General features: G+C 42.8%; 1 protein-coding gene across 3 annotated transcripts in view; it reads right to left on the minus strand.

Moving 5' to 3' along the window:
- Positions 1-16,610, minus strand: part of MYO1E (myosin IE) — a 195,408-nt gene that overhangs the window by 159,800 nt on the left and 18,998 nt on the right. The window lies entirely within an intron of this gene.

Consider the following 16,610-nt stretch of genomic DNA (forward strand, 5'->3'; position numbering starts at 1 on the left):
TAGGCATCTGCATTCAGCTCAGGTCACGATCCCAGGGTCCTTGGATCAAGTCCCCCACATCAGGCTCCTCACTCAGAGGGGAGCCTTCTTCTCCCTCTTCCTCTGCCTCTCCCCCCGCTCATGCTCTCTCTCTCTAATAAATAAATAGAATCTTAGGGGCGCCTGGGTGGCTCAGTGGGTTAAAGCCTCTGATTCAGCTCAGGTAATGATCCCAGGGTCCTGGGATCGAGTCCCAAATCGGGCTCTCTGCTCAGCGGGAAGCCTGCTTCCTCCTCTCTCTCTGCCTGCCTCTCTGCCTACTTGTGATTTCTCTGTCAAATAAATAAATAAAATCTTTTTTTAAATAAATAAATAAATAAATAAATAAAATCTTAAAAAGAAAAAAAGGATACCTGTCATCAGCAGAAGGTAAGGAGAGGGACTCTTTAAAACAGAACCTGAGTCTAAGGGTAGCATAAGCACAAGTAAGTACAAGAACAGTATTAATAATGACAATACTGAGTGCTGAGTATAAATTAACTTATCAAATATTTATTGAGCTCCTACTATGTGCCAGGCACTGTGACGGACAGTGGGAATACCGTTTCCCCGTGGAGCTTACATTTTCATGGAGGAGATCCCATGCTAGCTCCCATGAGTTTGTCTCCACTCGGTGAAGAAATCAGAAGGGTTAAGTGACTTGCCTAATGAGCCATAGAGCTAGGAAGTGGTGTGGACCCAGGGCCAGAACTCCCTAGAATCATATGACCAGTCTAGTTCATGAGATAACCCAAAAGCAACCCTCCATGTGCACTGTAGGGAGGAAAAGGGACCAAAGGCTCAGAATATCAACATTTGGGGCAGCTCCAAACCAGAAAAGATTTTGACAGCTGCTCAAAAGAGCTGCAAGAACACTTTAAAGTACAAGGACCTCTGCAAAGAGGGGGGCAGGGAGCCCACCCAAACGTTCCCACAGTTCAGTGTTCCCTCCAAGTTCAGGGCATCGTATGACTCGATATGGAAACTGCCAGCTGTCAAATGCTGGGCAGGGCTACTTCCTGTAAAGCATCAGCTTTTTTATTCTCTCTTAAGGTCTTTCAAAGAGCAAACCACAGCCATTCCCACTTCCCAGAACCCTCTGCTGATTACAGTGAGATCAAATCCCCCATGGACAGGGAGGGCTGGTATTTCAAACGTGAAACACTGGAACGCAGATTAATAATTTACCAATGACTCTAAACAAATAATGTTCATAAAGGGAAAAAAAAACCCTTCACTTTGAAATGGGAAGTCAGTCAGATTACTTCAGTACTTTAAAAAGCAAACTGCAAAATAACCTTCTTAGAATTCAGTATTTATTAATGCTGATGGTTCATTTTTTAAGAATTAATCATTCCCAGCTTCAATATTCTGCTTCAACATAAGTTCACTATATTCTGCATGTGGATTCCTGCACTCTCTGCCCAAATAAATTAATACATATTCCAGAATCTGGGGCCGCGATCAATGAAAAACCACAGTAAATTCCTAAGCAGTAATAGATATTCCGCATGGCATAAAATGGTTGAAGGAGAATTTTCTTAAGGTTAAGAATCAAAGCACTGTAATTGAAGACCTTAAAAACCAAGCAGCAATGGCTTCTCAAGGTATCTGATGTGGACTCCAAGGATCATTTAAGGTAAGTTTCCTCTCCTACTCTGTCCTTGCTCTCTCTCTCTCTTTCGGTTTCCAGCTCCAAGAGTGGTATAGGGTTGGCATTAGGTCAGTGGCATTAATCTAAAATGACAGTGCAATGTGGAAAATGGCAGACTATGTGTGGAGAAAAATAAATACTTGAGAAACTATTTGAGAAGAAGTAAATACTTTAGAAAAGGAAATATTCCCTAAGTCTGTTGCCAGGCCTTAGCCTAATCCAATCTATGGGTACATAGTACAAAGAACTGAAAAATCTATCTTTGATTCAACTTTAGGGTATTTACAAATTAATACCCTAATTTAATTAAATGTATTCCACTTAGTATTATTCCAGCTGTCCTATCTTCATGGGAATGATGTAGAACAGGGATCAGTAAGCTACAGTCCCTGGGCCGAATCTGGCCCACTGCTTGTTTTTGTAAGTAAAGTTTTATTGGAACACAGCCATGCCCATTCATTTATGCATTCTCTGTGGCTGTTTTCTTGTACAACGGCAGCGTTGAGGGAGTTGCAACAGAGACCATAGGGTCTACTAAAATATTTCCCAAACGACCCTTTACAGAAATTTGCTGACTTGATGCAGAAGAACAAATTGAGGAAAGTCACAAAACGTATTAGAGCAGTCTTGCACAGTTCACAGTTGTGCTCACTATATTGTGAAAGCACTGGTGGAGATCAAACTATCTGGAGAAGTGACCAGCCTTTTCCAAACCTCAGTCTCCAATTGAAAGAAGCACAGTCTTGAGCTAAGTAAGGGAAGAGTACTGATATGTGAAATTTGAGGTCAGCAAGATGTCAGAGGAGAAACACTTTAGAACCGAGTGATTGGGGCACCCGGGTGGTTCACTGGGTTAAGGCCTCTGCATTCAGCTCAGGCCATGATCCCAGGGTGCTGGGATCGAGCCCCACATCGGGCTCTCTGCTCAGCGGGGAGCCTGCTTCTCCATCTCTCTCTCTGCCTGCCTCTCTGTCTACTTGTGATCTCTGTCTGTCAAATAAATAAATAAAATCTTTTTTTAAAAAATAAATAAAAATTTAAAAATAGAACTGAGTGATTCCATATTTTAGGATGACATGGAGGAGGTAGAACAATATATACAAATGGCAAGAAAAAGATGGGACGGACTCCCTCTGCTATGGATTACAATCAATCTGGTCATCAATATCAGGTCCAAATTAGGTTTTTGTTTTTTTTTTAAAGCATTTTTTTTTAAGATTTTATTTATTTATTTGACAGACAGAAATCACAAGTAGGTGGAGAGGCAGGCAGAGAGAGAAAGGAGGAAGCAGGATCCCCACTGAACAGAGAGCCCGATGCAGGGCTCGATCCCAGGACCCTGGGATCATAACCTGAGCCAAAGGCAGAGGCTTTAACCCACTGAACCACCCAGGCACCCCAGTTTTTTCTTTTTTTTAAAGTTGGCTCCATGCCCAGTGTGGAGCCCAGCATGGAGCTTGAACGCACAACCCGGTGGTCGAGATCTGAGCTCAGAGCAAGAGTCAGATGCTTAACGAACTGAGCTGCCCAGGCGCCCCAGACCCGAATTGTTTCTTAATGGTAAATTACATGGGCACATCAATCTCGTATCTCCAAAAATATTGAGCTGGAAAAATAAATTTGTGTCCCAAATTATCGGTACCTCTTATCTTCCACAATTGGAAACATATGCAGATTAATAGTCGGGAGAACATGTCTAAAAAAAAAATGTAAATCATCCTCTTGGAGCTATAGAAGTCAGTCATTTTCACCTTAATGACGGGTATTTTAATCAGACTGCTTTTCTCTTTCCCTGTAGCGAGTTCTGACTTTACAATTCAGTAATTTCACAGTTTGATTTCATGACTTGCGGTTCTATTTTATTATTGAAGGACAGGGTGATGTTCAAAAGAGGTGGAAAAAATGGACAAATTTAAAGTAAGGATAGAGTAGGGCTAATTTGAGTAAAATGAAGGCTGAGAGCTTTCTTTCTTAGCCTGGAATAGAGGCCCTAGATAAAAATTGACGTATGAGTACAAAGTAATTTAAAAGCAAAAAGCACTCTACAATTTTGCAGTACTTTAGCTTTTGTCTCCTTTACCGTTTTGAGCCCTCAGGATAGCCTGTGACTGGAAGGAGACATTGAAGGAGACATTATTTCCATCTTGCAGATGAGGAACTGTGTTCTCAGAGAAGTTAAATCACCTGCTCAAAGTCACGGGTTGAGTATTCGAGGTCTTCCCATTGTTGTTCACTTTGCTCGTGAGACAAAGTGCCCCATGGGATTACGATGTCAATGTAAGGGAAATGAATTCTGGGCTTTTCTACAGCTTTTACAAACACGTTTGCTGTTTGTAAAACAGCAACATCAAAAGTAAGTTGGGACTTACTTCTAATATTTTCTAAGTTATGACTCACAGACCAGAATAACTGACCCAGGGCTTCCATTATTCGGTTGTCACTAGGAAAGGTGAAACACACCCTCATTAGGTTATAGATTACCCCGAACGACACCGGGAGTCTATAGTTACAGGTATTTCTGGTTGTAGTATTCCCTGTCCTATAAATCCACAGGACAGTTGTCATTGATCTGTTCCATGTTAAAGCCACATAAACTAAATTCCCCCATCATCTAGGTCACCTTTGTATTAATAGTTAACAGAAGAGATGCCAGGAATTGGTTTTCTTGGTGTTCTACTGGATGCAGCCAGTTGGATTGTAAGACCGACTTCATATTGTTTTTCAATCAGGTGTTTCCCGTTATGTAACAGCGCCCCCCTCCCCCAACTGTACCCCCATACCTCAAAAAAGGAGTTGAGCTAGAAAGAGATAGGAGTCCCAAATTCTTCTTTCTTCTTCTTTTTTTTTAAGATCTTATTTATTCATTTGAGAGACAGTGACACAGAGAGCACAAACTGGGGGCTGGGGGGCAGCAGTGGGAGAGGCAGAGGGAGAAGCAGACTCCCCACTGAGCAAGGAACCCAATGTAGGGCTCTATCCCTGGACCCCGGGATCATGACCTGAGCCATAGACAGATGCTTAACTTAACGAACCTCTCAGGAACCCCACTTCTTTCCTTTTTATGAAGACATAATGGTCTTATTTATCAGAACTGGCATATATAGTAACTTCACGAGCTAACTATTGCTTAATAAACACAACCTAAGCATAATCTACTAAGAAATGTCACATTTCTTGTAAGTTTTGAAATTCTATAGTCCTATTCTGTGTCTTGCTTAGCAACTTTCTGTTGTAAATATCCAGCTTCTCTGCCATCTCCTTCTAACATACCCCCTCCACTTACCAGCCTTCTGAACACATTGTAAGACTTCCTGCCACTGGGCAGGGGAGCTAGGGATGGGGGGGCAGGGAGCTGGCTGGCTCAGTGAACAGAGCATGTGACTCTTGATCTCAGGGTCGTAAGCTCAAGCCCCATGAGGGTGCAGGGATACTTAAAAATAAAATCTTAAAAAAAAAAAAAAGAAAAGAAAAAAGACTTCCTGCTACCACCCACACCCCACCACACACGGTAGCCCTATATCCCACTGGCTGTGTGTCCTTCCTCTGAGCAAACGAATTCCCTACTTCCTTCTAGACCAACTCTCTTCCTGCCTTGATTTCAGTCTCTGTTTTTTTCTTTATTCCTATTGTGTGTGTGTCTGTGTGTGTGTGTGTGTGTGTGCATGTGCACACTTGTGTTTATCTTAAGTCTCAACATGCAGTGTGGACCCCAATGCGGGGCTTGAACTCATGACCTGAGCTGAGATCAAGAGTCCAATGATTAACTGACTGAGCCACCCAGGTGCCCCCAATACTGTTTATAGTTGAAAGCTCAACCACAAGAATGAGTTCAATAAATATCTTTTGAGTTTCTAGCACATATCTAAGTAAAACTTTGGAACAGCATATCTTCTTCATAGAAAAGAGTTACTTTTTCTCCCTGAAAACCTCCCTAGAAATATGCCCAGGTAATGGTGAAGAGTATGAAAGGTGAGAGGATTCTTGACAGAATAGATTGATTTCTCAGTTAATTATGTGGTGGAGGATATAAAAGAAATATAAAGAATCTCTTATCCTCCAAATTTCTGTAAGCTCCCAGGGAGTTAGTTTTTAGTTACTTAGAATTATCCTCCAAATGTTACCCTATTTTCATAACTCATTAATGCCCCTGGTGAGCAAGTAAATAGACAGCTCCTTTCTGGAAGTCAATTATGGAGCTCCTCTCAAAATGTCATAGGCATATACTCTATGAATCAACAATCCTGTTGCAATTCTCAGGTCGAGTACTCTTAATGGAATACTGGCAGGAATGTTCAACAAAAATGGAAGTAACATAAATATCCACCAGTACTGGGTATCTATGAGTAGCAGAGAACAGCAGCAATTAGGAGACAAAGTGGTGGCTGACAGTGACACTCCAACACCCAACATGAGAGATGTGTGCTAAGGGAAGGGAGAGAACAATTCACTCCATCCACTATAAAATCAATGAACAACAACCATGTAAAGACTGGAGTCTAGTGGGTTTTTCCTACTCTTGGACTTTGAAAACCAGCCAACTAACCAACTAACCAACCAATCAAAAAACCCACCCTCCCAACAACCAACCAACAAAAAACCCACCTTCCCAACAACCAACCAACCAACCAACCAAAAAAATCCACCCTCCCACAACCAACCAACCAACAAACCAACCAACCAAAAAATCCACCCTCCCAACAACCAACCAACCAACCAAAAAACCCATCCTCCCAACAACCAACCAACCAACCAAAAAACCCACCCTCCCAACAACCAACCAACCAACCAACCAAAAAATCCACCCTCCCAACAACCAACCAAACAAACAAACAAACAAAACCCCCACAAAATGCAATTAATTATGGGAATTGCTTATTTTTGCAGATGCTATCAGGAACTCCTTTTCTACCTAGTTTTTCATTCACTCACTCAATTAATTCAATAAACTGAGCCGAGCTCTATGCCAGGCACTGCACGAGGTGCTAAGGAAAGAGTAGTGAACAAGACAGAACTACTTCTTCCCTGGGGCCCGTAGGCTTGTGAGACCATAAGACCAAAACTGAAGATGAGGCCCAGGGGACCTGAACATATCCCCTATTCTGTTAGCTCGTCTTACTCATTCTTAGGACAGACACTATAATTTCAAATTAAAATTAGTTACTAATGTCTCACACCCAATCAACAGCAACTGAATGCTATGCTCTTGGTCCCATAGTCATTTTGGACAAATTCTGAGAGGACTACAGGAAACAGCTACTGAACATCATCTTTTTCCACTCTAGTAAAAACATCTACCCACCCCGCCCTGCAATTGGTGACAAAGTGGCAGAAACTGCTACGGGCCCAAAGCAGAATCAGATGGTAGCAATAAAACAGCCACCAACTTCACCCAAATACTCTCCAAAGCTTGTGAAGTCTCGGTAAGATGATTACACCAAAATCATTTGGCAGGGCTCACCCCCTTCTCATCACACGGCTGGGTCTTTGGGTTCGGCTGGCAGAATCAAAAACAGTAGAAGATCTGAGAAAAACTTGCCAACTCTCTAACATGAGGATGATAACTATTTACTTATCCGATTGGCATAAATGTCTCCTCCATTTTGTTCCATTCATCCGGACGCGTCATTTAGGGGTACACGTTCAGAAACCTAGAAGCAAACTAGGAAGCAAACCAAGGAAACTTATTTGCAAAGACACCTCCACCAATCCCTCCTCGCTGTGAATATTGCTGAGGAAGTTTTAAATAAACATGTTAACAGTCTTTAGACCTCTTATAAGCAAAATGTAACACAATCATAGACTGTATCAAAGAAAATATTCACACCACGAGGGGTCCAACTGTGAAAGGGAAAAACAAGGGCGTTCGTGCGGACCCAAGCCGACCCCAATTAATCTTTACTCATTCCCTGCGCTGTTCATGGCTTCATACTTTCATATCAAACAAAGTACAAATTTGATGTTAAAATTTTAAAAAGAAGGAAAGAACAAGGCTTGGCACGACTTGGTGGGTATATGTGCTATTCTCGGCATGTAGTAAAAGGTGGACCCTCATCAAAGAGTTTGTTAAAATCACTTGAAACCACTTTCAGACTCTTTGCTGGCAAGCACAGGCTGCTGCAGGAGGAGACGTGATCCGCCAAATACCATCAGAATACAAGATTTGAGGGATTTTTGAAAGAAGCAGGCGATGATTCAGTGGCCACATCAGGAGTGCATGTTTTTTGCATCAACAGATCTGTGCAGAATATGAATAATAAAAACCCCGCTCGGTCGGGCATCAAGGCTGCTTTTCACTGTGGTCCCGTGCACGTGCCACATGATGATCACGGCTGGAAAAGTAGAAGAGGCCTGACCGGGTTCTCTTCCAGATCTCTCCGAAGTTCGGCACCTGTTTCTCCCAGCTCCTCGGAGGCTAGGACACACTTGCCCTTAAAGGGGATTACACTCCGTGCCCCAGACAACAGCCACCGCTAAGTGGCCTGAGTATTTATTTACCAATAAATTTTGGCAGGCAGGATGGGGAGACAAAAAAGCCCATAAATGGACTGCCCTGGCGGATGGTGCAAAGGCATCATTATGGCTTGAGAGTGTGCTAGCCCTGGTTTGTACGAAGGATGTTACAAGCGTCCTCAAGAATATATGCAGTGCCATTTGCACATGCACTTCTGATGCCTTTCTCCTGTGATTACCTCCTGGCTGTGTGATGTGGAGATCGCTCTGATGATGCCAAAGGACCATGCCCTTGGTGACTCCTATTTGCTACTCTTCTGTCCAAACACACCCAGCAAAAACCCAGAGCAAAAGAAAATCTTGAAGCTTTCTCATGGAGGAAAAAAACATTTCAATGTTTACTTATGTCCTTTAAAATCTAGATCTCAGAATGCCGTGACAAATGTTTTTTATTTCTAAAATATGTGTTTCTAATAGGACTTGAGTTTTGGACACATGTTGGACCATCTGGAAAATTCTCTGGTACCTCCAGCAATTCGTACATCACACCCATAAGAACCCTTCGTTTTAGCCTCAGAGCAAAGCAATGCTTACATAATACTGCCTTGCAATTATTAAGTTATTTAGAATTTATTTGATATGGTCCTTGTAACAACTCTAGGAGATGATTTATTACCATGAATACTATGAACAAACCAAAGATACTTCTCTAAAATTACAAAAGCCAGGACTCAAACCAGGCTCTCCACTATAAATTACCACTGAATAGTTTTTAAGTATAACCAAACCCAATTACCACAGATACGAAAATAACGCACATAAAGGCAAGCAATTAGGATGAAACCAACTTTGTTTGGCAAAGGAGTTGTGTTACCCATATCTACAAATGGTGAGCCTGATTACAATTTTTCTAACCATGAACATCGATCAGATACAACCTTTCTAATGTAAAGCACATGGCTTTATTCTGTTCCACTTTTTCACATTTGGCAGAAATTAGAGCCTTAGCCTGTAGTACCAGAGTTAAAAGAACATTCAAACTTCCATAGCCTAAAATATCTTGCTCATAAAGTTCTTAAAGGACAAGGTAAAAACCTAAGCCAGAAACATCTTCACTTAAGTAAGAAGGCAAATAAGTCACTTACACACACTCCCTACGTTTCCCCCTTCATGATGTGGCTTACGTGGTTAAATTAAGCCAGTTTTTTCCCTCCCACTCAACTGAGAAATGTCACCCCAACAGTGTAAATTAATGAAGCTAAATCCTTCTGAAGCAAGTAAAGCTTTGTGGTATTTGCAGATTCAGCTACTAGGTGTAACTGAAGCGGGTTCACAGCAACAATTGCACTGTGGGGCCAAGAGAACGCAATTAAGTTTGAAAAAGAAATTGATAGGTGGCTTAGGAATTTGGTAGCCTCTTTCATTTCTAGCCAAATTTCTATTTTCATGAACAGGGCCATTTTTCCCCCTTTAACGAATAGTAGCCACTTAAACTAGGTCAGTGTTTAAACTTCCCTTTTGCTTCAAAGAAGAGTTGAAATGTCTGACTCGGCACACAGTGCATTCCGGACTCCCAGACCCAAGCTCCCGACTCCCAGACAGGAGCCAAGCAAACTTTTTGTTTTTCAACCTGCTGGTCAGAGAGGATTAGGCTATGAATCCACAAAGGCACCCCCTGGGCTGAATTAGGTAGTGGGAAGTTGTCCACAGAGCAGTTTCCTCCGTGGTTTCTGCACACCTCCCACTAAGCCTGCTCCACGAGAGGCTGGGCCAACTCTGCTCCTCCCATCATACCCCACTCCCAACCAGGACCAACTCCCAACCAGGACCGTGGCCTTGGGCTCTCAGGGGGGTTGGGGCTGGTGACCACCGGGAAGACAGTAAGGGAGTCTCAACCCCCTCTAAACCTCTAACCATGACAACATGCAAAAAAACAAAAACTCACGTCTAGTTATTTCAGCAGCAAAATAAAATGGGAAAATAGGAAGATGAGAAGAGTAATTTAACGAGTTTACAGAATCTTTACCCTTTTGTAGAGGAAACTCTAGATTCACTAAACATCAGAACCCAAGGGTTGAACATTTGTCTTTAACTTTGGCTTTGATCTTCATGCTAGAAAGCAGGATTGGCTAATGACTTTTTATATTCCCAGTGGTACAGGATGACTGAGGAAAGACAGGGAAATGCAGAGACAGGTACCAGGGATAGGATATTATTAATTAACTGTTAAGAATGGGACATTATTCGCTTGGGGAATGAATAGGTATTTAGCCTGGGGACTTAGAATAGATAGCACATTCACCAATTACCAGAATCCCCAAGGCTTTCTAGGTGTTACTCATGGTATAGATGTGTACCTAAATTAAAGGTTTCCTCTGCTTTCATGTAAAACTTCCTTTAAAGCCATGACAAGAATCCTGGGATAGATAGACCAAGTTTTGTCCAGCAATGGCATTATTTTCTGGAAGTCTTTTAAATGTAGCTAAAACACATGGAGTTAGTACTTCCTAATACATTTGACTATTACTTTATAGTGTGCAAAACATTTTTATATTATTAGTCCTCAGAATTATTTGATTTCTAGAATCGTTCTTTTTTCCTGAGATTCTTCTTTTTTTTTTAAAGATTTATTTATTTGAGAAACAGAGAGAAAGAGGAGCAGCAAGAAAGGGAGAGAGAATATCAAGCAGACTCCCCAGTGAACACAGAAACTGATGCAGGACTCGATCCCAGGACCCCAAGATGATGACCTGAGCTACAGTCGGATGCTTAACCAACTGAGCCACCCTGATGTCCCTTTCCTACTGAAATTCTAAACCAAAGTCTGACTCCCACTTCTGAATCCCTCATTCTGCTAAGTACAGTTAAAACATTTTTCTCTTCTTTTCACTTTAAATTGTGTGCTTCCTTGACCTTTAGGAAGAGGAGATGTAGGACAGAACATCTGGCCACTATCGGGGTTCTACTCAGAAGCTCTGTGAAGGGTATGTCTGGCTACCGCTCATTTGGTCCACTTTTGCCCCTTCTGCAAGTCATGGGACATACAGCCAACCATGAGTCTTTCAAACAATGACCTGATGGTCCAAGCTGCTTTTGTAATGAAGAAACAAACTAGGCAGAATATTCTAGGACATTTGAGGAGAAGCGGTTCATTTTTTTTTTTAAGATTTTATTTATTTATTTGACAGAGATCACAGGTAGGCAGAGAGGCAGGCAGAGAGAGAGGAAGGGAAGCAGGCTCCCTGCTGAGCAGAGAGCACTATGTGGGGCTCCATCCCAGGACCCTGAGATCATGACTGGAGCCAAAGGCAGAAGCTTAACCCACTGAGCCACACAAGCACCCCTGGTTTTCTCTTTTTTAGTCAAGAAAAGAAGACATACACTCATTTTAAAAATGGAATGAACCAAGGGCACATGGGTGGTTCATTCGGTTTAGTGTCCGACTCTTGATCTCAGCTCAGGTCTTAATCTCAGGATTGTGAGGGCTTGACACAGGGCGCGGAGCCTACTTAAAACCTAATTAATTAATTAATTAACAGATAAAGATGGAATGAACCAGAATACTTCATATTCAGATAAATGAGATTCTTATCTTAATTCTGGGGTTAGTATTGGTATCCATTATACTATTAGAATAAAATATGAGAAAAAAACGATTAATATTTTCAGGAGACAATGTTATAGAAAAGATCCCATTTATTTATTTACTTTTAAAAGAGCCCATTTAAACTAAGAACAGAAGTTATAAAATGACAGTAATAAACTTAATAACAAATGTGAAAGAGTTACATAAGAAAAGCCCAAAGATTCACTGAAGTTCCTACAAGAAGAGCTGATGAAGACACAGACCCCATGTTTGCAGATAAAAAGACTCAGTCCTAGAAATGCTCGCCTTCTCAAAGTGCTCCAGAGAGGCCATGCAACTCCAATTTCAAGTCTAAAGAGATTCTGAAACTTTGACACGATGATCCTAAATTGTATCTAGAAGAGTGAATGAAGGTGAACTACCAAGAACTCATTTAAGAAGGAATACAATTAGAGAGGTCCTGCCTAAACAAATATAAAAACATATTCTAAAACTAGAGGAATTGCACAGTATGGTACTGAGGGAAAGGCTCAAGAATAGAGAAAAGGACCCGTGGAAAAGAAGAGACCAGAAACGGAATACAGACGGGCATCTAATAGAGGATAAAGGCAGCACTTCAGAGAGGATCTTTAATAGATCACTTTCAGAACCATTATATGAATACCCATTTGGAAAAAGTTCTAGGGGGTGTGGTCTCTCGCCCCAGAAAAGGAAATTTTAGATGATATGAGGAGCTAAACTTTAGAACTACAGAAAGGTTCTAGAGAAAACATGTGTAGGACTGTATAATTTGGGGGTGAGAAAAACAATCTAGGAAAGACCCCTGCTCCCCTCACAAAAGACCCAGTGCACTAGGGTCACTAGGATACAACCCCCACACTTGGGATCTTGAGAGCAGTGGTTCTCAAGCTCTTAGAGGAGTCACCCAGGACGCTTGTGAAAAACAGATGCCTGAACCTCCCCCAACCCCACTGAAAATCACCTCCCCAGGTGGGCTGAGCCCCTGCCATGTTTTGGAAGCCTCTGCTCTAGAGCACAAGACCACAGTGGGGAAGGGGGCAGAAGGCTGCCAGAGCCTTGCACTGCTGAAGACCCCCAGTGCTGCTCACCGGGAGGTTCCTTCACCTTTTATAATGTCCCCTGGGAGCGCATGTCCCTTTTACAGAAGAAATACATGCATTAAACAAATACACTCCCCATCCCTTTCCCCCCATTTCATCAACAAAATACAAACAACCCCCTCGAATCTCCTAGTTCAGTGGCTCACTGCAGCACGGCAAATATATTGCCTCACTGATTTGCATTTGATGTTGCACCAAACTGTAGCACAGGCAACAATTCTTAAATATCTATTCCTAACCCCGAACCTGGGCTGTTTTTAGGAATCACCCAAGAAATTTTGAAAGGTCATACAGTTGAGTCCCACCCCAGGAACTCTGATTTTCACTAGGATGGAGTCCAGAGACTGACATTTTTTTTTTTTAAATATTTTATTTATTTGATAGAAAGAGATCACAAGTAGGCAGAGAGACAGGCAGAGAGAGAGGGAAGAAGCAGGGTCCCTGCCGAGCAGAGAGCCCGACGCGGGGCTCGATCCCAGGACCCTGAGATCATGACCCGAGCCGAAGGCAGGGGCTTTAACCCACTGAGCCACCCAGGCGCCCCGAGACTGACATTTTTAAAAAGATCTACGGGGTCTTCTAAACGAGATGGAGGGGCGCCTGTGTGGCTCAGTCATTAAGGGACTGCCTTTGGCTCAGGTCACGATCCCAGGATTCTGGAATTGAGCCCCACGTTGGGCTCCCTGCTCAGTGGGAGCCTGCTTTTCCCTCTCCCCCTCTCTCTCCCCCTCCCCCTGCATGGGTTCCCTCTCTGTCTCTCTGCCAAATAAATAAATAAAATCTTTTATAAACAAATAAATAAATAATAAACGAGATGGAGTCCATTGGCTCGTGTCCAAAACATGCCCTGCCCTCAGAGGTCCACATCTTAATGAGACATGGAATCCCGAGTGTTGTGCCACCAGGCAGACCAGGATGTGGGAGGTAAGGACATTTTAAACAGATGCCATGGACATAGGGAAGAGAAAGAGATCTGAGAAGGCTTATTGGAGGGGTTGGGATCTTGTTGAGCCTAGATAAGACGTGGGGCATGGAAGGGGAGCACCCAGGCAGAGGAGGGAGAAAAAAGGATCATTAGAAACCTTATTTTGGGGGCGCCTGGGTGGCTCAGTGGGTTAAGCCGCTGCCTTTGGCTCAGGTCATGATCTCAGGGTCCTGGGATCGAGTCCTGCATCGGGCTCTCTGCTTGGCGGGGAGCCTGCTTCCCTCTCTCTCTCTCTCTCTCTCTCTGCCTGCCTATCCATCTACTTGTGATTTCTCTCTGTCAAATAAATAAATAAAATCTTAAAAAAAAAAAAAAAAGAAAAGAAACCTTATTTTGGTTAGTAATTAATTATTTTATTTTCCTCCCATAAGTTCTCTGGAGAACATCTCAGTATGGATCTCTATGTATATGTATGCCTCTTATATAATTTTGTAACAAGATTTTGTCATGTTTAGGAAAAGGATATGATCGTGGGTTTAGCATGCTTCTAGACAAGGGTGTCCTTCCTCCAGCCCAAGAAGAAGGCAGAGAAGGGTGTCCTTACCCGCTTCCGGTCATGTGCTTCAAAATATCTACCATATACAAAACGCTGAACTGGACTCGCTCTTTTTAGAAAATTCAAATGCCGTAAGTCTTCTTTAAACGACCCAGCCAGTGATGGAGGAGGGTGATGAGCAATTTTGCCAAGAATGTTTCAAATAGGCAAGCCACCCTGCGCAAGTTCAATGAATTCATTACTAATTCATTTCGTTCTGTGATTTCTCTTCTCTGCCATTCATCCCTCCCCAAACTAGGAAGATGTGAACACTTGAAGCTGAGTAGGTCAAGCGGAAATGTGCCTATTTTCTTGTGACATTTATAACCTTACACGATTGATTCCAATTTTGATGTCTTTCCTTAACAGGTCACACAAGGTTGTTGGAAAAATCTTTACGTAATAACTGTATTAGGAAGCGTTGCCTCCCGCTTTGGGGGGTAGGCAGGAGAGCCAGAAAGGAGGGGCGATAGTACAGAGCTTCAGCTGTGATCGGGTTATGATACTTCACATGTCACCGTGATTGCATTCAAAGCATTTTATAATGTTCTTATTAATACTCAATGCAGCACCACTAGAAAAGGGAACACAGACTATTCTTACTTCCTTTAAGAAAAAAAGAAAGAAAAGAAAAAGAAAAAAAGAAATTGAAGTACAGAGTTAAATAATTTGCTCTGCTTGGTTCCAGGAAACCTAAAGGTGGAGAAAAAACTCTCCTCGTCACCAGGCAGGCTCCTGCCTCCCACTCAGAATGGAACAGATCCACTCCCGCTGCTTCTGGTGGTTCCTGACTCACCTTCACACAAGGAGGATACACTGAGTCACAATGGCATTGACTTTTATTCATCATGTTTGTACTTGTATTGGTGGAGAAAGGGGAGTTCCATGGACATTGCAGAATGAAAAGGAGGGACATAAAACGCAGAAGGACAAAGCTTATAGCATCCATCATTTCTACAAAGAGTAGATGACACAAAGAGAAACCAGATGATGCAGGACATGCCCTGGGGACTGCACGCATTCCTGAGGGGAGAGGTGCCTCACCCACAAGCAAGCATCACACCCAACCCAGGTGTTATGAAGGAGCTGCCAGTGACCTGGGAACCAGGAGGGCAGGTAGAAAAATGTGAAAAGGCCAGAGGGAAAGATGGCAAATTCTGAAGAGGATAAAGAAATGTAAATCTTTTCTGACTTCGAGGGACTTACAGTCCATCTACACAGTATGACGCACATACAGACAGCCTGCAAGACTGCATATAATTAAGTACCAAATAAATAACTCCATGGCAAGGGCTGATTTGAAGAAGGAATGAACTCAGTGAGCTACATCAAAAGTTTCCAGGAAATGAGCCTTTATGCGGGCCTCAGAGGATTCTGATAAATGGCAAGAAAGGGAAGGGAGACCAGTCATGAAGAATGGCCTGACCAAGAAGTGAATTCTAGCCCGACTATAAAGCATGGACATGAGAATCAGTTCATTCATTCATTTGTTCAATTAATCAATCAATATTTATTAAGAACCTGTTGTATGCTGGGGCGCCTGGGTGGCAAAGCCGGTTAAGTGTCTGCTTTCAGCTCAGGTCATGATCTCAGGGTCCTGGGATCGAGCCCCATGCCAGCCTCCCTGGTCAGTGGGGAGTCTGCTTCTCCCTCTCCCCCTGCAGCTCCCCCTGCTATGCTCTCTCCCTCTCTGTCAAATAAATAAATAAAATCTTAGAGAGAGAGAGAACCTATTGTGCGCAGGCACTATGTTAGGATCTAACAGCAGGGACAAGGCATTCAGCTGCCCCACAGGAGTTTACACATCCCAGAAGGACTGCAGGAAAATAAGAGTTGGACAGGGGCAGCCTGGAAGAGATTTGAGACAGTACCACATTTTGGCCTTTAGCCTGTTTTCTGTAAGAGCTGGGAGTTTTTGAGTAAGAGTGACAGGTGCAAAGCTCTTATTACCAGGAAAATGACTGTGGCAATGCTGTTTCTATGAACTACAGGGGGAAGACAGTGAAGATCACTTAGGAAACTCTTGGGACGGTCCCAGCCTAAGAGATCACAGATTCAAACCAGGGTGACAGCTGGGAAAAGGAGGACACGCTCACAGGGCTTGGAAACCAGCAGGAGTCCAGAAGAGAAGATAATGACCAACAAGGTCCCAGACGGCTCCAATCTAGATGTCTAGAGAAATACTGAAAGGCAAACCAGTGAGGAAGAGAAGGTAAAGGGGATATTTTCTCTGGCCCCGGGATTAAAATGTTCTGGAGGCT

Source organism: Mustela nigripes, chromosome 13 (assembly GCF_022355385.1).
Source record: "Mustela nigripes isolate SB6536 chromosome 13, MUSNIG.SB6536, whole genome shotgun sequence".
In the NCBI taxonomy this organism is placed as follows: Eukaryota; Metazoa; Chordata; class Mammalia; order Carnivora; family Mustelidae; genus Mustela; species Mustela nigripes.